At 41.6% G+C, this 26,653-nt stretch overlaps 3 long non-coding RNA genes across 4 annotated transcripts; 1 reads left to right on the top strand and 2 right to left on the bottom strand.

Moving 5' to 3' along the window:
• Positions 1-143: 143 nt before the first annotated feature.
• On the bottom strand, positions 144-26,490 carry LOC115298949. Of its 2 annotated transcripts, none has more exons than XR_003911907.1 (2): positions 26,208-26,490; positions 144-383 (listed from the first exon to the last, which is right to left on the bottom strand). It is a non-coding gene; the product is annotated as an uncharacterized LOC115298949 (long non-coding RNA). The 2 variants fall into 2 exon arrangements; XR_003911906.1 differs by lacking the exon at positions 26,208-26,490 and adding an exon at positions 6,125-6,419.
• LOC115298950 lies at positions 13,622-16,487 on the top strand. Its single transcript, XR_003911908.1, has 3 exons — positions 13,622-13,935; positions 14,720-14,890; positions 16,280-16,487. It is a non-coding gene; the product is annotated as an uncharacterized LOC115298950 (long non-coding RNA).
• LOC115300358 lies at positions 19,760-25,623 on the bottom strand. The gene is made up of 2 exons (XR_003912617.1): positions 25,391-25,623; positions 19,760-20,587 (listed from the first exon to the last, which is right to left on the bottom strand). It is a non-coding gene; the product is annotated as an uncharacterized LOC115300358 (long non-coding RNA).
• Positions 26,491-26,653: the final 163 nt, after the last annotated feature.

Raw genomic sequence — 26,653 nt, 5'->3', positions numbered from 1 at the left:
GAAAATAAATCCCATCTGTACTTGGAAGGGCAATCCAGTGTTATGTAATGTATACGTTTACCAGCTTTGGAGTTGATACAGACCTGGGTTCCAATCCCACTTCTGCCACAAATAAGTAACCCCGGATCAAACTCTCAATTATCTCTTCTTTGGTGATGGGAGTCATCCATTTATTAAGTGGTGGTGATATTCCCTATTGCAGCATTTTCTCGTGAGAAGAATGCAAGGATGATTCCAGGCACATAATACTCACTCAGGAAATAGAACTATATTTACTATCTGGAGATGAAACAGTGACCCCAAGAAAGAGACAGGAAGGTGGTACCTCTTCATCCCTGCCCAGATGAAGACATGCTGTGCTCTAAAGCGGAGTCCATCCAAGCCTAAAAGAAGCGAGGAAAATCCCATTAGTACTCCAAAAAAAAATCAATATTGTCAGAGAAGTCCCAAGCAAGGATGGCTATTGTTGGCTCTGAATGACAGTCCTTGAGAGGCTGTGTTTTCCAGAGACTTAGTCTTTCCAGTGACAATGTCCCACACGTGAGGCCCTGGGAGCCACTCAGTGCTGAGTGCCGCCTGACCTCAGTGAGTGTGGGAAGGCCCCGTAATGAAAGGCAATAGCACACTCCTTCCTCCAGAGACCTTGGCTCTGGCTCAAGGGCAAAGGTGGGGTGAGCTGATAGCAGACCTGGCAAAGGAGCTACTGGGATCCGCTGGAACGGGGCCACCTCACAGAGGCCCATTAACAGGCCAGCAATGTGTCCGAGCGGCTGAACCGGGTCGCTGCCCTCCCAGCTGGGTGTGCTTGTGGGCGGCCTTGTGTCCATACTCCCAGACAAAAGAGAGGATCAGCCTGTATTTGCATTTTTCAGAGACAGGGAGCTCACTTCTGCTTTAAAACAGTGACCGTTCCTCCAAACCAGAATACCCAGTCTCAGGATGGAGACAAGAAAGTGAGTTATGATTGGAATTCTCCTGGGGACCCTCCAACCATTCCCTAAAAGGGAACTTACTTATACTAATTTACACTTACTTACACTAGTTTATAAGGTGTGCAAAATACTTCATTTCTGTACATGGAGAACATATGTTTTCCTCCCCTGAGATTTTGTATGTAAATGTGGGTCCTTACGCAAAACTTGAGAAACTATTGAATACTGAAAACGAACTGAGGGTTGAAGGGGGAGGGGGAAAAAGAGGCGGTGGTGATGGAGGAGGGCACTTATGGGGAAGAGCACTGGGTGTTGTATGGAAACTAATTTGACAATAAACTACTTAAAAAAATAAGTTGTCAACAGAAGAAAAAAGAAAAAAGAAAAAAATAAACTATTTAAAAAAATAAATAAATGTGGGTCCTTAAAGCTGGCAGTGTTAGCATCCAAGGTCCTCAGCACGCTTTATGCGCCGATTTCAGCTCTGTTCCCTTTGCTGCCTCCCCCGGCTCCTCCGTCCTCTTCCTCCCTCTCCTCTCCTTTGTTTTTCTCTTCAATTTCTTTTTACTGTAGGAACATACACTTAACATAAAATTTACCATCTTTGGGGCACCTGGATGGCTCAGTTGGTTAAGCATCTGACTTTGGCTTAGGTCATGATCAACAGGTCATAAGTTTGAGCCCCGCATCAGGCTCTGTGCTGACAGCTCAGAGCGTGGAGCCTGCTTCAGATTCTGTGTCTTCCTCTCTCCCTCTCTGCTCTTCCTCCTCTCATGCTCTGTCTCTCTCTCTTAAGAATAAATAAATAAATATATGCATATAAAATTTACCATCTTAACCAATTTTTTAAGTGCACAGTTCAGTGGTATTAGATGCATTCATATTGTCTGACCACTACCGTCAGCCAGCCCCACATCTTTTTGTCCTGTAAACCGAAACTGTACCCATTTAACACTAACCCCCATTCTCCCCACCCCCAACCCCAGCAGGTGCCGTCACAGCTCTCATCTCTACTCCAAGCACCTCGTAACTCCCTCTGCTTTCTTTTAAGTTTATTTATTTATTTTGAGAGAGCGTGTGTGTGTGACCATGTGTGAGCAGGGAAGGGGTAAAGAGAGGCAGAGAGAGAATCCCAAGCAGGCTTCACGCTGTCAGCACAGAGCCTGACATGGGGCTCGATCCCGCAAACTGTGAGATCATGACTTGAGCCAAAATCAAGAGTTGGGTGTTCAACTGACTGAGCCACCCAGGTGCCCCACTCTCCCTCCTCTCTTTTGGTCAAACCTAGCTCTTTTCTTTCTACTTGTAGCCAACCCGGGTCTCAATTCTCTCCTCCTAGAAACGGAATCTGTTTGATCTTTTCCCTTGACTACCGGAGATTTAATGGTTGTCTGCAGCCATTAAAGGATTCTTAAAACTAAACAAATAATAAGATAGTTTAAGAATAATACCTCCAAAGTACAAAGGTATGTGTTATAAAAATAAATGTTCCTGTCCTGACCCTTATTCCACCCACCATTCCCATACCTCTTAGCTAAACTTTGTTAGCATTTGCTGTGTGTTTGTCTAGAATTGTTCCATGCCTACGTGGCATTTATGGTACAGCATACTGGTTAATAATAGGCAGTCTGGAGCCAGGATGCCTAGGTTTGAATTCTGGCTTTGCCATTTAATTGTGTGATCTTGAGCAAGTTACTTAACTTCCCCTTCTTTGATTTCTTCATATAAAATTGAGATAATATGAGTATCCATTTTATAGATTGTTTTTGAAGACTAGTAAGTTAGTAAATGTAAAGCACTTTGAACAAAGACTGGTATATAATGAACACTATACAGATATTATTGCGCATTTTTACTATTGTTATTATGCCTGTATTTTAATCTTTGTTACGCAAATGGGATCATACCATGCATCCTGTTCTGCAAGAGTGTTTCACCTAATAAACGTACCATGGGTATCTTTAATTTAATTTAACCTCATTCATTGTAATGACACAGCATTTGAGTGTATGGTTGTAAGAGCTGGAGTTGCTTTTAAAAAATTTTTTTAATGTTTTATTTATTTTTGATACAGAGAGAGACAGAGTATGAGAAGGGGAGGGTCAGAGAGAGAGGGAGACACAGAACTGGAAGCAGGCTCCAGGCTCTGAGCTAGCTGTCAGCACAGAGCCTGACGCCGGGCTCGAACCCACGAACGTGAGATCTGACCTGAGCCAAAACCGGAGGCTTAACCGACTGAGCCACCCAGGTGCCCCTGGAGTTGCTTTTAAATCCAGGGTACAAGAAACTATATATAGAGTACGTGACAGCGCATCACAGAAAATGTCCCAAGATATCGATCGTGGGTCCTGGGTTGTGATGACATGTGGGAGATGACACATCAGACCCTGTGTTTGCTCTGTTAGTGCTGAGTTCCAAAGGACGGGACTGATTTCCTTCCGTGTTCTAAGAGCTGGCAATTGCACTTTCTCACCCACAGAGGTTTGGCCTCTCCTATTCTTATTGATCGATTCTTACCAGTGACCCTGTCCAAACATGGTTTTCCGGCAGGCGCTTGGAAGGGAAGTGACCTCCTTCCTGCCCCTTCCCATGACCTGGACTGGAAAGGGCTGATCCCTCAGGGAAAGACTATGTATAACCTGGCAGGAAAGGAGCTTGCAAGAGCACATGAGGGATATGAATATAAAATAAATAAATGGGCTGGCTCGTGTGTGCGTGTGTGTGCACGATCGCGTGTGTGAGAGCACATGTGAATGCATCTGCGTGCACGCGTGTACAGACTCAATGTCACGACTTCTTCCCTTGTTCTCCACCCCAATTACCCTTCTATTACTTCCTTCTCATCTTATGACTGAGAAGCAGAGTATAAAGACAACAAATAGTCGAGAACTGTACCCAGAACTAAACAACACATATGACACAACATGTGTATCCAGAACATAATACAACGTGGAGCCAAGAGGCATGAACGTTTGCGGCACACTCTGCTCACGGAAACCAGTATAGTGTGTGGCTCTGAGTACCACCTTTGGGAGCCTGGCTCAACTACCAATCAGCTTTGTGACTTAATCTCCCCGTGCCTCAGTTTCTTCACATTGAGGGTGATAAAGATAGTCATATCTATTTCATAGACTCACTCTGAGGATTAAATGAATTAAATTCATAGGGTACCTCTATCAGAGCCTGGCACAGAATAAACCAGTTGAATAAACATCAACTATTATTATCATTATATCTATAGGCATCCAGCTACCCCTATCTCTAAACTTGTTTTCTTTTGTGCCAGTTCCTTAAATCTCATCTGTTTAAAGAAAAATCACACACTTGCACATGTGCGCACACAGACACATGCACACGTGCACACACACACATGCACATGCGCGCTTACCCACACACATACACACACACACTATCACACAGAGTTTTAGCAGAAAAAACAATTTATCATTTTTGAAATATTCCCAAAAAGAGGGCCAGAGCCCTCTGACTAGATCTGATTAGCTCCTCTCATCGGTAGGCACAGAAACCCTTCTGGACTTTTGAAATCAGATGGGAATTTATTCAACACATCCCTGTATGGGGTAGTTTACACAATTCAACGAACACAGCAAAAGGACCCAGCAGTCCAGGAGCTTACCTCCCTAATATGGGCAGCATAGGCAGGACAAATAATTAAGGTGAGGTCAAAGTGTTTAATGCTCCTTGTTCTACTCAAAGTCATTATTTGCATATTGCTGAATGATTCACTGAGGCCAAGTGTTAATGGTGGCCTGGTAACTCCCATTCAGGATGTGCTTCTTATTTTCTCAACTTTATAATCATGACTGACTAGTGTTTTATTCTCAAGACCAAGGTGTCTCAAGAGAGGAGAATCAAAAAGAAATCCAGAAGATGCTGGCCATTGGGCTCTAGAAATCCAGCTGCCTTCTCCCAGCTTCTGAATGCACAACAGCCCCATTGTGTATGGAGAGAATTTGAAATGAAGTTTTCCTGAAAGCATATTTCAACTTGGACCTCCCATGCATAGATTAGCAGCCAGCTTCCAGCCAAGGCACCCCCTCCTCTCCTCTCTGTCTTTGCAAGAGAATTTAGCTCCATTTAAGTCCAGGGGACATGGCAAAAACAACACTCCAACACCACTTCCATTTTTGGCAATGGGATCCTTCAAACGGAGAAATAGCCTTTCAGCTCAGAAGTTCTTTGGATTCTCTCTGGACCTCATACATTAGGTTCCTGTGCTCACCTCGGAGGGAAGATAAGCCTGAGAAACTGAGGCTCATTTTCTAAGTGGTTCTATAGCAGAAAGAACACCAGTATCAGCAAAAAGAACATACTGGTTATTAACACTGGGAGGATGTTAGCTAGCCACCAATCAACTCCTCCATATTTCAGATGAGGAAACCAAGGAAAGAGAGGCTAAGGCCCCAAGCAACACTTTGAGGAGTGTCCCCAGAACAAGCCACCTTAAGGACCCCAGAGAGTCTAAGATCCATGCCCTGTTTCCCCTATTTACTTGCATTATTAGTTTCCTATTAGCCCCTACTGATCAATTGGTATATACTAAGTGCTGTGCTTAGGAGAAGGAGGCAAAACTCTACCCCACAGGCATTTATGACTAGTTCATTTCTTTTTCTTTGAATACACTTCATCTCTCAGACTCCTCATCCCCGTCAATGAAATGAAACCATTCTTTTTGTCACCTTGGTTCTAGTCCTTAGAGTCCTAGCCATGTTTTATGTTCACTCCTTTTCTACACCTCCAGTTTTGTTAGTTATCCATTTAATATTCCATCCGTCTCTCAACAGATATTCATTTGTCTCCCACCATGTGCCAAGTCCTTTCCCTTTCCACTGGGACACCTTCCTTTCCTCTCAATTCCTTCTGCCACCACCTCAGCCCAAGACTTTATCACCATCCACGTGACTGGCCTCTCCAAGAACTACCTGGCTGCCTCAGGACCAACCTCTCTTGTCTCCAACATGTCACATCTGAAGAATGTTCCTTGAACAACTCACCAGTCACATCGTCCTTCAGCTCCTCTGCCTGTGGTCTATTTCTTCCTACTACCTCCCAACTCGGGTCCCAATTCCTCCCCCTGGTTTTCAAGTTTTCCTGCAACCACCCTATCCTCCCAAACTCACTTCCTCCCTCTTCTCACCTAACTCTTCTCTAACTGGTAAAATTTCACTCACCCTTCAGGGCCTGGGGTCACATATCATCATTACGTTCTTCTTCCTCAGCACCAGAGTAATGGCTTTCTCTTAGGTCACCCTGGGCCCTCACCTCTGCCACAAGACTGCTGCATGCTTGCTTGTTCAACAGCTTCTCCTTGCCTGGACTCTGAGCAATCTGAACACAGGAACCGTCCTTTCTATTTTGTATTCCAATGTCCAGCGGAGGGTAGGTGCTCAGTAAACGTCCTGCACGGAATGAATGACTAGCCCCTAGCACAGCACTGAGCTCTCTGCAGGTGCTCAGCTTGCTGAGCGCCTGAAGGTAATCTTACATCAGCACTCATCATCCAGTGATGGAGGCAGGGATGTAAACAGCAATTATGACAGAAAAAAAAAACCCAAATTGACGGGGCACCTGCGTGGCTCAGTTGGTTAAGTGGCTGACTTCGGCTCAGGTCATGATCTCATGGTTCCTGGGTTCGAGCCCCACATTAGGCTCTGTGCTGACAGCTCAGAGCCTGGGGCCTGCTTTGGATTTGGCGTCTCCCTCTCTCTCTCTGCCCCTCTCCCACTTATGCTCTGTGTGTGTCTCTGTCTCTCTCTCTTTCTCTTTCAAAATTAAATAAACATTAAAAAAGAAGGAAAAACAAATTCATAGGAGCATCATTGTTTGAAGGGTACACTTCCCTTTTCTGGTAACTGAGGTCAAAGGGGCTTAAAGTCTAAACAGCACTTTGAAAATTGTCCCTGGCATAAGCTGTTCTAGGATGCCAGAGAAGTTCTCCTTTAAGGGGAATCTTCCCTTTGTGACATGTGATTTTAAAGATTTAGAAAGAAGGTAGTTTGAACTCATTAGTACATGAAGAGGAATAAAAACATTATGTTTCTGAGGGAAGCAATCCTAGTTTACCAAGATTGAGGGAGATGTACCTAATCTGGAATTAAGAAACTTTAAGGAAAATTAAAACCATATAATTAGCAACATTAGACACATGGAGGGCATGGGCACCAGGATTAAAACAGATGTGATCTTTTTTGAACTCTACGGCCACAGTGGGGCTCAAACTCACGCCCCCAAGATCAAGAGTTGCATAATCTACCACTGAGCCAGCCAGGTACTCCAAAATAGATGTGATCTTTTTTGCTGGACCATTTTAATTACTATTCTCCTATCAAGGGGATTCCCCCAGCTCCGTGCCCTTACTGCAACAACGGGGCCTCTTATTAGTCCTCTCCTTAGATACCTAAAATTTAACATTAAAGACCACTTCTTTGCTGTTTATTAGCTGATATGGCATTTACACAATTTTAAAAGAATGGTTGGGTGGCTCAGTCGGTTGGGCGTCCGGCTTCGGCTCAGGTCATAATCTCACGGTTTGTGGGTTCGAGCCCCAGGTCGGGCTCTGTGCTGACAGCTAGCTTAGAGCCTGGAGCCTGTCTTCGGATTCTGTACCTCCCCCTCTCTCTCTGACCCTCCCTTGCTCGCGCTATCTCTCTCTGTCTCTCAAAATAAATTTAAAAAAAACAATTATAAAAAGAATGATTGCATTATAAAATTGAACACCTCAGGATGATGTCATGAATGATACCAGCCATTAAAAATACACTTCCTGTGATATACAGAAACCTACAGAAACTTCACCGGAAGACACAATTTGTCCTCCTGGAATGAGATATTGTATCAAACATTTATCAAGTATGTATTATGGACAAGATACTGTGCAGAAAATGACATTGTACCCCAGTGACTCCTTGCTCTCAAGTTAACCAAATACAGTAGTAGAAAGACTGGAATTGGGAAATTCATCACCCACACCCTTCACGTGTCTACACGTATTGTGGGCTTTTCATTATCAAAGTCATTGCTTGGACATGCCATGTCTGTGTATGACTAATGGGTCTGAGTAGGGCATGAGAAGGAGGTGCCTGATGAGTGTCTGTCTCTTGTGGTTGCTGAATCAGCCTGCTCTCAGCATCTGGGCCCATGTAGTGGGCACCTACTACTACTGATTTTGCCCTAAATGCATTTGTTCATTTTTGAAGTCCCGGAAGCCAAGCACATAGAATCTCCTTTGGGCTTAGAACTATATTGTTTACAAAATAATTGCAATTTCTGCAGTCATTGGAATGCATTTGGAGAAACATTCTCAAGCATTAAAGAAAATAAGGTTGAGAAAACATGTTTCCATCTAAATGCACTGAAGAATAAAAAGGTTCCCAGGACCTCTGGCGTTCCTCCAGGAAAGGACGGCCACACCACAGAGGAACTGGATTTTTGCCTAGTAGCCTTTGGAATGACCTGAACTTTATATACTTTTTCAAAGAGATGCCCTGCACAGTGATTTGGCAACAGGACAAGTTTCCCAATCTATAATATGAAAGTCCTCTGATATTTCTATTTCCCCACAAAATTGGACATATTCTACATCCCAATGAGCCTGATCCTGAGGACAGATGTGAGAAAATTTGTCCCGCTTGGGTCTCCCTTTGCCAATGGCAGTGATATCCTGACCTTAGCTGCTGACACTCACCAAAATTCCTTTCGGTTCTGTTAATTTTAACAAATGTAATTTAGGTGCCAAAAATTGTGTTTAGCCACTGATCCTGAAGAACTTAGAAACAAGTGCTGTATAATATAATGTCTTAACCAAACAACACAGACCGGGGACCATCGGAACTTAGAAGAGAGGGTCATAGCCCAACATGAGGGTTTGGCAAGAGCTTCTTGAAGAAGATAGCATATAACCTAATTCCTTCAGGAAGAATAACAGGGAGTCACCTCCCAAAAAGTAGGAAGGATGCTCTTGGCAGGTGGAACAGTATAAGCAAAGGTACATGGAGACAGGCTGTTATAAGAAGTTCAAGCAACTAGACATTAGTTCAGAAATTATTAAAGAAGCACAAGGTGGAGGTGGGGACAGAGGTGAGACAAGGGAGGGTAAGTCTATAGAAAATAGGATATGGGGAACCTTGAATGGCCTGGTAAAGAATTTGGACTTTATTCAGCACGAAGTTAGGAACCATTGATGAGTTTTGCTTTGTTTATGTAAGGAGGTGTTTGGATAGATAATATTTTATTAAATTTGTCTTTTAATGTTTTATTATAATGAAATTGATATTTGTTTTTATTTAAAAAAACTAGGAACTACAACCCCAAATAGCCAAAACATTTTGAAAATAAAAAAGAGAGAAAAAAATGCTGAAGGCATCACAAGTCCTGATTTCAAAGGTTATTGCAAAGTTACAGTAATTGAAACAATGGGGTACTGACATAAAGACAAATATTTAGATAGATGGGATAAATAGACTGCCCAGAAATAAACCACATATATGGTCAAATGACTCTTTAAATGTGTATTTATTTATTTTGAAAGAGAGAGAGAGCAAGTGAGGGGCAGAGAGAGGGAGAGAGGGAATCACAGCAAGCTTCACACAGGAGCCCCACAGGAGCTCCATCTCGCAAAGTGCGAGATCATGACCTGAGCTAAAATCAAGAGTCGGTCACTTAAATGAATGAGCCACCCATGCGCCCCTGGTCAAATAATTTTGACAAGGGTTTGAAGACCACTCAATGAGGAAAGGAATGTCCTTTCAACAAATGGTGTTGGGGAAACTGGATATCCACATATAGAAGATTAAAGTTACCCTTTCCTCCTACTATACACAAAATGAATTCAAAATGGACCAAAGAGATAAACATAAAAGCTAAAACTATAAAACTCTTAGAAGAAAACACAGGGGAAACTTCATGACATTGGATGTGGCAGTGGTTTCTGGGATATGACATCAAAAGCGAAGGCAATGAAAGAAAAAATAGGTAAAATGGAGTATGTTGAAATTTAAAACTTAAAAAAAATTAAAACTTTTGTGTATCAAAGGATGCTATCAATAGAGTAAAAAGACAACCATGGAACTGGAGAAAACAATTGCAAATTGTATATCTGATAAGAGGTTAATAAATTATGTATATACATATATGCACATACATACACATCTAGATGTACATATATATATATATACACACACACGTACCTATGTATATAGTCTCCTACTTCTCAACAGCAGCAACAACAAAAACCAACCCAATTAAAAAATGGATAAACTGAGTTGAATAGACATTTCTCCAAAGAAGATATATAGATGGCCAATAAGCACATGAAAAGATGCTCAACGTCACTAATCATGAGGGAAATGCAAATCAAAACCCCATTAGATATGAGTTCACACCCATTAGGATGGCTATTACTAAAACAAACAAAGGGGCTCCTGGGTGGCTCAGTTGGTTGAACGTCCAACTTCTGCTCAGGTCATGATCTCACAGTCTGTGCGTCCGAGCCCCACGTTGGGTTCTGTGCTGACAGCTCAGAGCCTGGAGCCTGCTTCAGATTCTGTGTCTCCCTCTTTCTCTGCCCCTCTCCTACTCGCTCTCTGCCTTTGTCTCTCAAAATAAAGACATAAACACTTTTTTTAAATAAATACATTAAAAAAATAAATAAAACAAACAGAAAAAAGCAGGCAAATGAAGAAACCAGAAAAGAACAAGGGTTGTGAGGGCATGGAAAAGTTACAAAGTCCACTGCTGGTGGAAATGTAGGAAATAGTATGGAAGTTCCTCTAAAAATTAAAAATAGAATTACTCTAAAATCCATAAATGCCACATTTGGGTATACCCAAAAGAACCGAAAGCAGACACTCAAAGATGTTCATACCCCATGATCACGGCAGCATCACCCACAGTAGCCAGAAAATGGAAACAATACAAATATCCACTGACAGAAAAATGAATAAGCAAAATGTGGTGTGTGCATACAACAAAATATTATTCGGCCTTTAAAAGGAAGGGAATGTTGACACGTGTGACATCGTGGACGAAGCTTGAGGATATTATCCTGAGTGAAGAAAGCCAGTCATAAAAAAAACAGTGTATGATTCCACTTACCTGAAGTACCTAGAAGAGTCGATTGTCAAATCAATAGGAAGTAGAATGAAGGTTGCCGGGAGCAGGGGAAGGAAGGAGGAAGAGTTAGTATTTTACAGGGACAGAGTTTCAGTGTGGGAAGATGTAAAACTTCTGGAGATGGATGGTGGTAACACTTTCATGACAGTGTAAGTATACTTCATGCTACTGAACTGTACACTTAAAAATGGTTAAAATATAGGTTTTATGTTATTTAAATTTTACCACACATACTGACAAAAACCCACCTATGAACACAAAAAAGCTAGAAAGCTTCTCATAACTATACACAAGATCCCTCTCTTCCTACCAATTATAATGCTCTGGAGTAGTAAATGGGAGAACACAGGGTATGATTCAATTTGTGCTTGAGGCAGGGGAGAAAGGAGGATGGATTTCAGCAGGATGAACGAAAAGCAGACTGGTTAGGCAGTGGTAGCAGAAAGCCAGAAGACAAGGAGAGCCTGGACTAGGGAAGGGCTAGTTCACTGCTCAAGAACAACGTACATATTAGAAATACATTCAGGACCTCAACTCAGCAAGACTTGGTGAGTGATGAATGGTGAGGATGGAGAGAAATGAACTTTGATACCTAGCTTTAGAAGATTAGTGAGGGGACGCCTGGGTGGCTCAGTCAGTTAAGTGTCATGATCTCGCTGTTTGTGAGTTTGAGCCCCACATTGGGCTCTGTGCTGACAGCTGAGAGCCTGCTTGGAATTCTCTCCACCCCCGCCCCTGCCCCTTCCCACTCATGTTTTCTCTCTCAAAATAAATACACTTAAAAAAATAACAGAAGTTTAGTGAATGGAGCATCATTACTTGAGACTAGATGATACTAGAGGTACATGGAGACAGAAAATACAATTTAATTAGAAATTTTAAGTAATTTGGGGAGGCTGAGTAGCTCAGTTGGTTAAGCGACTGACTTTGGCTCAGGTCATGATCTCATGGTTCACGGATTCGAGCTCCACGTCGGGCTCTGTGCGGCCAGCTCAGAGCCTGGAGCTGCTTCAGATTCTGGATCTCTCTCTCTGCCCCTTCCCCACTCTCACACACACACATTCTCTTTCTCTCAAACAAATAAACATTAAAAAACATTTTAAAAGAAACGTTAAGTAATTTAACTAAAATTTAAAATAATTTAATTAAAAACGCAATGGTTGGGAATGTGATTGTGGTGGTTTGTTAACTTGGTTACAATGACTATTTCCAAGAACTCCCTTCTTTGTGTGTTTCTGGTTAGGGCGCACCACAGAGACAGTTCATGTGAGCTTCAGGAGCGGAAGGGAAGCCGCAGCCATGGTTCCCACAGGTAAGGTTGGTACAGAGGCAGGAAGCACCTCACGCTGTTGTCAGTTACCTGCCGGCTCATCCACTGGGGGTGGGGCCACAGTTGCTCCGCCCCCTGGATCTTTCTTCTGATTTTCCTGACTCCTGAGCCAGATGAATATTTAGCTCCATAGCAATGTAGCCAGCTCCTCCCTCCCGTAGAAGTGATGAGAAACTGATACAGGTTCCAGTCCGTCTTCACGGACCTCCAGCTGGAGGCTCTGGGCTCCAGCCGGTCCCTGCTCTTCTTCCCCGCTTCACATCCACCTTCTTCCCCTGACTGCCCGCGGTGCCCATGCTCCGCTTCAGGCACAGAGAACACGATCTCCCAGAGACTATTGAACCACATTTCACAATGATGTGAGGTCAAATCTCGAGTGCTTTTGCTTCTCTGATAGAATTCTGCTAGAGAATTTGGTGCTGGACACGATTCCAGGGGTCTAGGGGGTCTCTGAATAGGTTCTCGGTTATCTGGAATTCATTCTCTGATCTTGTTTGATTTAAATATATTAATAATCTCCCTGTTTCCATTGGTAAAGAGGACATTAGTACTACATAGCATGCAGTAGCAAAACAGATACACAAATTGTCAAATTATCATACCTTGCCACCTTCCATCAAATGCCTATAGAACAGGGGTTGGGAGACATTTTTATGAAAAGGGACTGATAGAAAATACTTTAGGCTTTGTGAGCCGTAGCTACTCAACTCTGTGGTTGTAGCTCAAAAGCAGCCATTAGACAATAAATATGTGAATGGGTGTGGCTGTGTTCTGATCAAACTTTATTTACAAAAACAGAGAACAAGCTAGATTTGGTCCGGGAAGCTGAGTCTGCCAACTTCTGCCATAAAAGGTAAAGGTTTGGGTGAACAGGCATTCGCTGCCATAGCATATTTCAGTGACGATGTTTCAGTGACGACGCCGGCTATGCTAGGAGTGACAGCTTGCTCCTGAATGTGCTGGAGACCTTAGAGAAGGACATGATGAGCTCAGGGCTTTCCATTCTTAGCTCGAGGTCCATATAGGGAATCTGAAATCGTCTATGAGCACCCCAACAGAATCCTGACTGGTACCGTGACAGGAGAACTGAAACCACCAGATAATTTTGCAAGCAAACTGAAAAAGGAAGAATAAATGTGTGGCGCAGGCAATTTGGGAGATGCTGAGTTTGAGGTGCCTATGCAATCTCCAAATAGAGAGGATTAACAGACATCCACACATACAAGATGGTTAGAGCCACGTGAATAGATGATACCACCGGGAAAGGAAACAGAGAGAAAAGCAATGAGCTAAGGCAGAGCCCCGAGGGACCCAGCCTCCAGTGGATGGGCAGGGGGAAAGGGATGCATGAAACAGCCTGGGAACCTAAGACCCGAAGAAGAGAAGAGCTCTAAAGAGGCCAAGGAAATGGAGAATCTCAAGAAGCTGTAAGAGGGCTGCAATAAAACTGGGTCTGGTGGAGGTTGAGAAATTCATTGAGCCAACATTGAAAGAGACAGGAAAATGGCTGCTGCCTTCAGAAGAAACAGTTGGAGAGGAGAAGTAAGATGTGAATTTTATTTTATTATTTTTTTTAATGTTTTTTATTTATTTTTGAGAGACAGAGAGAGATAATGTGAGCAGGGGAGGGTCAGAGAGAGAGGGAGGTACAGAATATGAAGCAGGCTCCAGGCTCTGAGCTAGCTGTCAGCACAGAGCCGGTGTGGGGCTCAAACCCACAAACTGTAAGATCATGACCTGAGCCGAAGTCGGATGCTCAACTGACTGAGCCAACCAGGCGCCCCAGACGAGAATTTTAGTGGAAGAGGTTTATGTTACCACTAACATTCCTGTCTTTACATAGCCCTTGAACTTGGGGACGGTGCACAGAGGTTAGATAAAGGAGAAGTGGCTGTTTGGCTCCCTTCCTCGTGGGTAGAAGGACAGGGCTGAACAGGGGGTGGGAGCTGTAGGAAGCCACCTGGCGGCCTCCGTTCTTTTGATGAAATGCCGGGCACCATGGAAAGAGGAAGTGGAGGGCTGTGTAGAAAGTCTGAAGAGAGAAGTGAAGTTTTGGATCACCCGAGAGGGAGGAAATCTGATTTAAAGCAGTGCAGACATTGTGCAACACCGCTATACAAATGCCTTTGTCTGTGATTTGTGCAGGGAGCACTTCTCTCAAGCTCAAACTTACTATACAAGACACCTTTGTCTTCAACAAGGCCAGTTCTTAGATTTGAAATTTATAATGTATATTTCTTTCAGTAACCATGGAAAATGAAAGAATAAAACTTTTTCTGGTTTTTAGCAGCTCTGAGAGCATCCTTTTAAATTCCTGGTTTTCTAGGGAAATTCTCTGAATACTTCTATAGGTGAGCTCACAGACCTGCGTGGATACAACAGGCTTGACTCCCACAATATCTTACCAAAATATTACCTGCAGACTTCTGTTTACTTCGCTATGCAAGTTTCAGGGATTTGCCCTTGGAGAACTGCAGCCAGCCCTCTGAGATGCCAGGTGGGTAACTGCGTAGCTGTGTGTCTACCCCTTCACAAATTCAGTTTTCTCTTGATCAAAGAAAACATAAAAACCGTAGTTTGGAATGCAATGGAAAACTGAAATCAGAAGTCTGTTGGTAGGTTCCCCCACTGGATTATAATATCTAGAAAGTTTCCAAAGAAATTCTGCTAACCACACCCACAGCATAGGTATGAGTTCTTTGGTAGCCTAACTGTTACAGGTAGTTTTTAATGGGTATTCTTATTGATGAATAAAAGAAATAAGGAATGGGGAACAGAGGGAAGGAAGAAAGGAAGAAAGGGAGGAAGGAAAAGAGAGAGAGAGAGAGAGAGAGAGAGAGAGAGACCTGGGTGGCTCAGTCAGTTAAGTGTCTGACTTCGACTAGGGTCTTGATCTCATGATCGTGGGTTCGAACCCCAAACTGGGCTCCCTGCTGTCAGTGCAGAGCCTCGAATCCCGTTTCCCTCTCTCTCTCTGCCCCTCCCCCACGTGCATTCTCTCTTTATCTCAAAAATAAACATTTAAAAAGAAAGAGAAAGAAAGAAAGAAACTAAAATTCTGTGTGAACGTAGGTGTACACACATTTTTAACTTTAAAATCAGACAAGAATTTGATTTTGAAGAAAAACTGACAAGAATTTGATTTTGAAGAAATTTCCGAGGAGATTCACCGCCAAAAAGGAAGAACTACATTTTCTGGTCTCAAACTGAATTTCTTCTCCCATCTATTCTCTACACATTAAGCAAAGTGATCTTTAAGAAATAATTGGATAAAATTCTGCTTAAAACTCCCACTGGAGGGCCACCTGAGTGGCTCAGTTGCTTAAGCATCTGACTTCAGCTCAGGTCATGATTTCATGTCCATGAATTCGAGCCCCACATCGGGCTCTGTGCTGTCAGCCAGAGCACAGAGCCTGCTTCTGATTCTGTGTCTCCCTCTCTCTGTGCCCCTCCCCCACTCATGCTCTGTCTCTATCAAAAAATGAATAAATGTTAAAAAAAATTTTTTTACTCCCACTGGAGAGTGCTCATCGAAATGTAAACACAGTCATTTCTTGGTGTCCCAGTGCTCTGAGGAAAAGAAAAGTGGATTTTCCCTGTTGAAAGACCAGGCCCAGCCTTGAGAAAAAGTGGGGGAAAAGGACCTAGTGCAGTATGGAAAGCTTCAAAAAATAAATAAATAAAACCACCTTTTTTCTCATATTACCATTCATCCTGCAACTCAGAGTGGGCCAATTTAGAGGGTAATAGGGTTTGTTTAAAGCATTGGGTCTTCTTAGAGAGAATAGACTATGGTCCACAAAGAAAGGACCCTTTCTTGGGGACTACTTCCTTCTCCCAGTCTCTACCATATTCTATGCTGAAGGTTCTCAAATCTTATTTCCAGCCCTGCACCCTCACTAGACATCTATCAAAGGTCATAATATCCAAAGCCACATGTGGAGTCTTCAATTTGAAGTCAGCATGTTAAAGGGAACAACCTCTTTGATCTCAGCTGCAGCAAATTCTTCCTCGACACGTCTCCACAGGCAAGGGAAATAAAAGCAAAAATTAACTATTGGGACTGCATCAAGATAAAAAGCTCTGCACAGCAAAGGAAACAACAAAACTAAAAGGCAACCAGTGGAATGGGAGGGGATATTTGCAAATGACATATCAGATAAAAGGTTGGTATCCAAAATCTATAAAGAACTTACCAAACTCAACACCTGAAAAAAAATAATCCAGTGAAGAAATGGGCAGAAGACATGAAGACACTTTTCCAAAGACGACATCCAGATGGCTAACAGACATGTGAAAAGTGCTCAATGTCACTCATGATCAGGGAATACAAATCAAAAGCACATTGAGATACCACCTCACACCAGTCAGAGTGGCTAAAATTAACAATACAAGAAATAATAGATTTTGGCAAGGATGTGGAGAAAGGGAAACCTTCTTACACTGTTGGTGGGAATGCAAACTGGTGCGGCCGCTTTGGAAAACAGTGTGTAGTTTCCTTAAAAAATTAGAAATAGAATTAACCTATGACCCAGCAATAGCACTGCTAGGAATTTATTCAAAAGATACAGGAGGGCTGATTCATAGGGGCACATGATTATAGGAGTGCTTTCAGCAATAGCCAGATTATGGAAAGAGCCGAAATGTCCATCAAGTGATGAATGGGTAAAGACGTGGTTTGCATATACAATGACAATGAGAAAGAATGAAATCTTGCCATTTGCAACGACATGGATGGTAACTGGAGGGTATTATGCTCAGTGAAATAATTCAGTCAGAGAAAGACATATATGTTTTCACACCTGTGGAATTTGAGAAACTTAACAGAAGACGATGGGAGAAAGGAAGGAAAACACAGGTTACCAACAGAAAGGGAGGCAAACCATGAGAGACTCTTAAACACAGAGAACAAACTGAGAGTTGATGGTTGGGTGGGGGGGGGGAATGGGAGATGGGCATTAAGGAGGGTATTAAGGAGGGATGAGCACTGGGTATTTTATGTAAGTGATGAATCACGGGAATCTACTCCAGAAGCCAAGAGCACATTGTACACACTGTGTGTTAGCTAGCTTGAGACTGAATTATTTTAAACATTTTTGAAAGTTGTACATTTTGTATTTGTTTTACTGCAGGTAATTTGCTGCATTTTGATAACATTGACTATTCAGCCAAAAAAAAAAAAAAAAGGCAAATCAGCCATTTGTCCTCAGATATCAGGGTCCCCTTCTTAACTTAGCTTTGCCAATGAAATTATTCCCTTAGTTACTCAGATGTGGTGAAACCTGAAGGGAATTCACATATTTCTGATTCATTCCTTTTCAAAAAATGGAACTCAAATCCACATAACATAGAATTCAGCATTTTACCAATTTTAAAGTATCCAATGTAGTGACTTTCTGTATATTTACCATGTTGTACAACCATCACCACTATCTCATTCCAGAACATTTCCATCTCCCTAAAAGAAATCATGTACTTCTTAATTCCCTCCTCCTCCCGTTCCCTGGCAACTATTAATCTTTATTCTGTCTCTATGGATTTGGCTATTTTGGACATTTCTGTAAATGGAATAATAGAATATGTGACCTTTTGTGTCTGAATTCTTTTACTTAATATAATGTTTTTCAGGTTCATCCATGTTAGAGCATGTATCCATATTTCATTTTAATGGCTGCATAATATTCCATTAATGGCTAGACCACACTTGGTTATTTACATTTTTGTACAGCCATCACCACTGTCCATCTTCAGAATTCTTTTCATCTTCTAAAACTGAAGTTCATAATCACTGAATAGTAACCCGTCTTTCCTCTCGCTGCCCAGCCCCTGGCAATCACCATTCTACTTTCTGTGTCCATGAATTTGACTTCTCTAACTTCCTCACATAAGTGGAATCATAGAGCATTTTCCCTTCTATGACTGGCTTATTTCACTCAGCACAGTATCCTAAGACTTCATCCAGGTTGTAACTTGGGTCCAAATTTCCTTCCTTTTTAAGACTGGAAAATATTCCATTGCACACATGTACCACATCTTTTTAAAAAATTTATTTTAATGTTTATTCACGTTTGAGGCAGAGTATGAGCAAGGGAGGGGCAGAGAGAGAGGACACAGAATCCAAAACAGGCTCCAGGCTCTGAGCTGTCAGCAGAGAACTTGATGCAGGGCTTGAACCCATGAACCGTGAGATCATGCCTGAGCTGAAGTCAGGCGCTTAACCAACTAAGCCTCTCAGGTGCCCCCGCCACATCTTGTTTATCCACCTATCGATGGACACTTGAATTGCTTCCACCTTTAGGTGACTGTAAATAGTGCTGCTATGACCATGGGTGTAAAAACATGTTTGAGTTCCTGCTTTCAGTTCTTTGGAGGTATATATATCCAGAAGTGAAATTATTGGATCATAGGGTAATTCCGTTTTGAAATTTTGGAGAACAACTGAACTGTTTTCCACAGCTGCTGCACCATTTTACATTCCCACCAATGGCGCACAAGAATTTCCATTTCTCCATGTCCTCACCAACACTTGTTGCTTTCTGTTGTCCTGCTTGGTTTTGGCTTTCTTTTTGGAACAAGCTCTACTGGTAAGTTTCAAGTGGAGTAATGCCATTGTAACAATAATCTATCCATAGTATTTTACTATATTTGATGGTATTGTACATGGAATTGTTTTTTTTTTCATATTTTTGAATCTTTCTTTTTGAGAGAGAGACAGAGTATGAGTGGGGGAGGAACAGAGAGAGAGGGAGACACAGAATCTGAAGCAGGCTCCGGGCTCTAGGCTGTCAGCACAGAGCCCGACGAGGGACCTGAACTCAATAACTGTGAGATCATGATCTGAGTTGAAGTCGACTAAGGCACCCCAGCACCCCTGGAATTGTTTTATTTTATTTTATTTTTTTATTAAAAAACTTTATTATTATTATTTATTATTATTATTATTGAGACATAAACAGAGCATGAGTGAGGGAGCGGCAGAGAGAGAGGGAGACACAGAATCTGAAGCAGGCTCCAGGCTCTGAGCTGTCAGCATAGAACCCGAAGTGGGGCTCGAACCCATGAACCATGAGGTCATGACCTGAACCAAAGTCGGCCACTTAATCGCCCCTGGAATTGTTTTTTTAATTTCATTTTTGGGTTTTTCATTTCTAGTGTATAGAAATACAACTGATTTTTATATACTGATCTCATAGCCTGCAAGATTGCTGAATTTACTAGTTCTACTTGTGTGTATATCGACATGTATGTGGGTGTATATCCCATCTGTAAAATGGATGATAAAAGTACCTATTGTTATGAGGATTAAATGAGTTAACACTTGTCGAGTGATACATACTGGAGCTGGCATATAAAAAACACTAGACAATTGTTAGACACTAAATATTTATTCGACAGTAAATATTAATTGAAGTTCTATTACATATTTATCTGTAGGTGTACATATTTATCTGTATTTATAAGACTGACAACAGGTGTCTTAGTCAACATGGACTGCTTTAACAAAGCACCATAGACTCGGGGGGGCTTAAACAACAAACATTTATTTCTCACAGTGCTGGAGGCTGGCAAGCCCAAGATCAAGGTGCCAGCAGCTTCAGTGTCTGTTGAAGACAGTCTCTTTGATTTGCACATGCCCCTCTTCTGTATCCTCAATGGCAGAAAGAGATCATCATCTTCTCTTAGAAGTTCACGAATTCCATTCATGAGGGTTCTGCCCTCGGGACCTTATTACCTCCCAAAGGCCCCACCTCCAATTACTAGCACAGTAGTGATTAGAGCTTCAACGTGACTTTGGTGGGCAGGAGGGATAAACATTTAGTCCATAGCAACAGGTAAGAAACCTGATCTTACAAAACTTATGTGAAATATCCCAAACCATTCATACTCAGATTGCTATTTTTCAGATAATTTCTCCTGGGAAACAATTTTTCATGGATTTCTCATGTTGCTTCCTCTCTTGCAAGCAGAGGTCCAGATGGCCTGATTTTCCGACGGTCTCCCTCAAGAGCAGAGAATTGGTTTGTGTATTGTCTAGCACAATAAAGACAATATCTATATCCACCGTCCTTCCCCCCCACCCTGCAAACGTCAGGTAGGGATTCTTGCAGATCATGATAAAAGATTTGAGTTCCTTGGCTTGGGGTTCCGCAGCCATGGCAGAGATGGCATTCACTCTGTATCACCTCTATGGGGCCTGAGGAGCAAGGAGAATGGATGTTAAACTAAAACTCATGCTGCTCTCAGTGCTGTGGATAATAAAGTTCTTTGTCTCTGCTCAGGAGTCTTGTGTCTTCCTCCAGCATCCTCGAAAGGAGCTAACTTTTTGGATTGTGGGTAGGGTAGAATGTCAGACCCTTCACAGCTTGTGACAACTTCCATCCAGTATGCCATTACAAGGGTATCTCCTTAAATCTAACTTCTACCTGGTACATCTACATTTCTTTTTCTGGCTTTTAGGCTCCTCCATACCTCCCCAACTGAACTGTCCATCTCCTCCTGAAGAAGACCTATGTCATAGGCCAGGATTTTCTAACATGGATTACCATACTCATTTCTATTTCTAACATGGGGTTCATGTTTCTTCCACTTTGGAATTTCTTCCCCATCCCCTTTTCTCCTACTTAGTCTATTCAAATCTATTTCTCAAGACCTTTTTCAAGTCCAAAACTGGAGGGAAACATTCCCATTGATCATCCTTTCTGTGGACATCTATGGTACTTAAGAATCTGTACACATAACATAGAATTTGAGTATCTATTATTTTCTAATGCCATTTTCTAGTGGTTCCATATGGGCATGCATTGCCTCCCCATTCTGATTGTATGCAGGAAGCTGGGTAGCTTTTCTATGCCTCAGTTTCTTCATCTTTAAAATGGGAATAATGAGAGGTGCCTGGGTGGCTCAGTAGGTTAAACGCTGTCGATCTCAGCTAAGGTTTTGATCTCAGGGTCATGAGTTCGAGCCCCATGTTGGGTTCTGTGCTGAGCGTAAAGCCTACTTTAAAATTAAAAAAAAATGATAATAATGATCATAGTAGTACCTATCTCATAGAATTATTGTGAGAATTAACATAATATACATAAAATATCCATCAAAGATCAAGTTAGAGACATCACAGAATTTAGCACTATGGAATCCCATGGCAATAGACTGTTACGGAGGATTTCACATCTGAAAAAGCTTTCTGCTGTAAACCACCCCGCAAAATTTAGCAAGCCTTCTGTTTCACAAGAAAATGAAGAAGATAATCAAAGGTCAAAGGTAAAACCACAGCACAACCCCAAAATAGGAGGCTTAATTTAAATATTAAAAGCATTTGCTGAGACACAGTAATGTCTAGATTACTATCTAAAGCATTTGTCTTAGTGGCCACTTGGAGGCAGCACCATAAGTCTGGACTTCAAGTGAGTTCAAGGGTAGGATTAGAGACCCAAACATTTATCCAGAAGTTACAAAGGATTTTACATTCAGTGAATAGTTCAAAGAGACACACATATACCTCTCAAAAGAATATAGCAAAAAATAATAATTGTCTGTTGTGGTATTGGATACAGGATCCAAAAGTCTTTTGTGAATTGTTAACTACATGTGAGACCTCGGATAAGTTCGGGGCCCAAATTCAGATTTCCTTTATGTTCCAAAAACAAAGAAATCAAAAATTTCATCAAAGAGGTCCAAGATTGGTAGTACCCTGGCAAAAATCAAGCACAAATTCTCTCTACTCAAACCTCTAAGAACTCCCACAAAGTTCCAAAGAATGTTAGTTCACAATCAAAAATCACAAAATACATGAGGACATACAATTCCCTGAGTGAGAGACACAGAAACAATATGTAAGGGAAAAGTTACCTTCTAAAGCTTTAAGTATAGATATTAATGGTTACAGAATATTGAATAAGTATGTATAGTATGTTTACAAAATAAGAGACTTAATTGAAAGTATAAGAAACTAAAAAATGACCACACATACATGAAAAAGAACTAAATAGATCTTCTAAAAATGAAACAAATGTAATAACTGAGTTTAAAACTCAGTGGACAGGCTGCACCTGGGTGGCTCAGTGGGTTAAGCGTCCAACTCTTGATTTCAGCTCAGGTCACAATCTCAGGGTTCCTGAGTTTGAGCTCCGCATTGAGTTCTATGCTGGCACCATGAAACTTGCTTGGGATTCTCTCTCTCCCTCTTTCTCTGCCCCTCCCCTTCCCACTCTCACACTCATGCATGCTCTCTCTCTCTCTCTAAAAAATAAATAAATTTATAAAAAATGAGACTCAGTAAACAGATTAAATAGTAGAATAACCCAGAAGAATAATTCACAAATTGAAAAACAAAGCTGACGAAAACAGACTTAATATCACAAAGATAATGGAGACAAAGATAAAGAAACATGAAGGCCAAACTGTGTCTATTGAGCTTTCCAAAATAGAGACTAAAAAAGGAGAGGCAATATTTCAACAAATGGTGTTGGGCAAACTGGATATTTCACATGCAAAAAAATGAAGTTGGAGTTTTACCTTAAACCACATGTAAAAATTAACTCAAAATGTATCAAAAACCTAAATTAAAGAGCTAAAAGTATAAAACTCTTAGAGGAAAACAGACGGGAAAATCTTCATGCCATAGAATTTGGCAATAATTTCATACATATGACACCAGAAGCAGGTAACAAAAGAAAAAACAAATTGGGACTATATAAAAATTTTAAGCTTTTGTGCCTCCAAGGGTGCTGCCAACAGAGTAAAAAGGCAACCCATGGAATAAGAGAAAATATTTGCAAATCATATGTCCAATAAAAAATTAATATCTAGAATGGATAAGGAACTCCTATAACTCAGCAACAAAAAAACAACCCACTCTTAGAAAATGGACAAAGAACTTGAATGGACATTTGTCCAAAGATGCACAAATGACCAATAAGCATATGAAAAGATGGTGAATATCAATAATCATCTGGAAAATGTAAGTCAAAAGCCTAATGAGATAACATATCACACCCATTAGAATGACTGTTATCAAACCAAACCAAACCAAACCAAACAGAAAATAACAAGTGTTGAGAAGGATGTGGAAAAATTGGAATCCTTGCTCATTGCTGGTAGGAATGTAATATGGTGCAGCCACTATGGAAAATAGTATGGTGGTTCCTCAAAAACTCAAAAAGAGAATGATATGATCCAGCAATTCTGTGTCTGGGTATAAAGCCAAAAGAATTGAAAATAGGCACTCAAACAGATATCCGTACACCCATGTTCATAGAAGCATTAGTCATAAGAGCCCAAAGATGGAAATATAATCCAAATGCCCATCAGTGTATGAATGGACAAACAAGATATAGCATATACAGACAATGGAACATTATTTAGCTTTGAAAATGAAGGAAAGTCTACATATGCTACAATATGAATGGACTTGAGGTCATAATGCAAAGTGCATAATGCATAAGGTGGTCCTGGAAAGACAAATACTGCATGATTCCACTTATATGAAGTACCCAGAGCAGTCACATTCACAGGGACAGAAAGTAGAATTGTGATTGTCAGGGGCTGGGGGAAGGAAGAGTTTGGGTTTAGTGGGCACAGAATTTCAGTTTTAGAAAATAAGAAATGTTCTGGAGCTCAGCGGTGGTTATGGTCACACAACAATGTGAATGTACTTAATGCTGCTGAATTATATACTTAAAAATGGTTAAAATGGAGGTGCCTGGGTGGCTCAGTTGGTTAAGCAACTGACTCTTGCTTTCGGCTCAGGTCAGGATTTCCAGCTTGTGAGATAAAGCTCAGGGCAGGGCTCTGTGCTGACAGCGAGGAGCCTGCTTGGGATTCTCTTGCTCTTGCCCTCTAACCCTCCCCCCTCACTCTCTCTCTTTCAAAATAAATAAACTTTTAAAAAATGGTTAAAATGTAAAGTTTGTTTCGTATATTTTACCATAACTTTTTAATTTTTTTATTATATTTTATTTTTTGAGGAAGAGAGAGTGGGGGAGGAGCAGAAGGGGAGGGAGGGAGGGAGGGAGAGGGAGAGAGAGAGAGAGAGAAAGAGAGAGAGAGAGAATCTGAAGCAGGCTCCACACTCATTGCAGAGCCCAACGCAAGTCTTAGTCTCATAACCCTGAGATCATGACCTGAGCCAAAATTAGGAGTCCGACCCTCAACAGAAGAAGCCACCCAGACACCTCCACAAGTTTTTAAACTTATAAAAATGATAACAGATCATTTCCCAAAGCTGATAAAAGACACAAATATTCAATTAAGGAATTACATAAATTCCTTGTAAAAGAAATACAAATATAGACACAATGAGAGTAAAACAACAGATTTACAAGGAGATAATGTTAAGACTAGTCACAGTACAAAGGTATCACCTCCAGAGGAATGATATTTACACTGACAACTAATTTCTCAATACTATGATAAAAGCTAAGATAGAGAAGGGTGATGTCTTCCAAAGACTAACAGGAAAAATAATTCTACCTAACAATGTATGCCTCCTTTTAAAAAGTCACAAAAATAAGGCAAATATACCCCATGTCATTCCATATGTAACCTTGAAAATAATACAGTTAACATTTCAGTACAGTTCGTTGTGCGTCTGACTCCTGTAGCAGAACATAAGATCAAGAACTGTGCCTTCTCTTTGGTTTCTACAATGTAGAACAGAGCTCAGTAGCTTAAAAACTGTTGACTGAATGGATAAATTAAACAACGAGTGAAATGCTAATCATTTTTGGTGATGTACAATATGACATCTACATCTGTGTCCATTAAATTCTTTGAGCAAATTCAAGACACGTGGTCTGAAAATGGGGCAGAGGATTTAAAATTGGAAAATATCCTCAAAACTAGGCTGCCTCGGGTTCACATTCCACAACCATCACATCAAGCAAACCCCTCAGGACTAAGATCACCAGTCTCCCCTTCCTCTACCCAAACCCGCTGCCGTAGTTCAGGTGAAATTTGTCAGTTGCCAACCCAAGACAATCAATTGAATTTATATTACCACTGAAGTTTCCACCGGGATCAGGAAGCCATACTCATTCAGTTCCTATTGACATAGGCTGGCAGCTTAAGGCCAAAACTGGCCTTGCTTGAGTTACTGTTTGCTTCATTTGCTTTACTTCCAGTTCTCAATCAAGCATTATGGGAAAACCCATTCTAGTACCTAGCATACTGCTAGCGCTGTTGTCCAAAGGTACAATTGATTGGGCTCTTACGTGTACTAGATACTGCGTTAAGAATGTTGGATTGCATTATCTCTTAATTCTCACAACAATACTTTACAAATGGCATTGTGATGTCAATATTGTGGATGAGGCGATTAAGGCTTAAAGAGATTGCATAATCTACCCAAAGCCCAACGCCCCAAATAAGCAGTAAAGCCAAGACTGAAACCCAGGACTGAGTGACTCTGAAGTCTGTGTTCTTAACAACAAGCAGATTATGGTGTATCTGGGGAGATAAGAAACTCACATATGAAACCACTGGAAAGCAGTATTTGTTGAAACGCCAGGTCCTTAAATCACAGATTATGGTGGTTCTCCAAGGCTAGATCAAATTTGTTTTTGTAAACCCTGAGGGACATTCAAGAGGAAAGGGCCTGAGTTTTACAACAAAATAAAAGTTTACAAGAGCCCTGAGTTGTATACAATCAATAACCCCAGTGATTGAACGTGTGGGGTGGGCAGACAAGAACACTCGGGAGAAAATGCCCAGAGTGCTAATAGCTTGTGTTTCTCAGAGACTTAACAGCACACAGAGGAGCACTTTCACAGAGATCTTGGCACATCTTCACAGCAACCCTAGGAGACACAACCTACCTCCATTTCACAAGTGAGGACAAAGTGCTGAGTGAGTGGCCTGCCCCAAGTCACCAAGTCGTGTTCCAGAGTGGTCTGTATGCAGACTGAGACCTCGGATTTTTGTCTCCACCCTTAAGTTTTCTGCTTAGCCTCACTGCCATTCAGGAGGGCAGCTTGACATCCAGTCTGACTGCTTTCTCCAGAAGTTTCCCTAGCTGGTGCCTTTCTGTTCCATGTGTCCTGCAGGATCCCTTCCATCAGTCCAACTGGTGGTCTCCTTCCAACTGCCATGGAAGCTTCCAACAACCACATTCCAATACGTCTGCCTGTGGAAGATCAGGGGGCCCCGGCTTCTGGGGACAGAGAATCAGACATACTCATGAAGGCTCAGCATCCTAGAAATTATGATTTTCCTTTTTCTCCCACAGCCACTGTCACACCATTGAACAAGGAAAAGCTGGTTG

This window comes from Suricata suricatta, chromosome 8 (assembly GCF_006229205.1).
Source record: "Suricata suricatta isolate VVHF042 chromosome 8, meerkat_22Aug2017_6uvM2_HiC, whole genome shotgun sequence".
In the NCBI taxonomy this organism is placed as follows: Eukaryota; Metazoa; Chordata; class Mammalia; order Carnivora; family Herpestidae; genus Suricata; species Suricata suricatta.
Note: the sequence above shows the minus strand (reverse complement) of the source record. Positions and strands in the feature narration are given on the sequence as shown.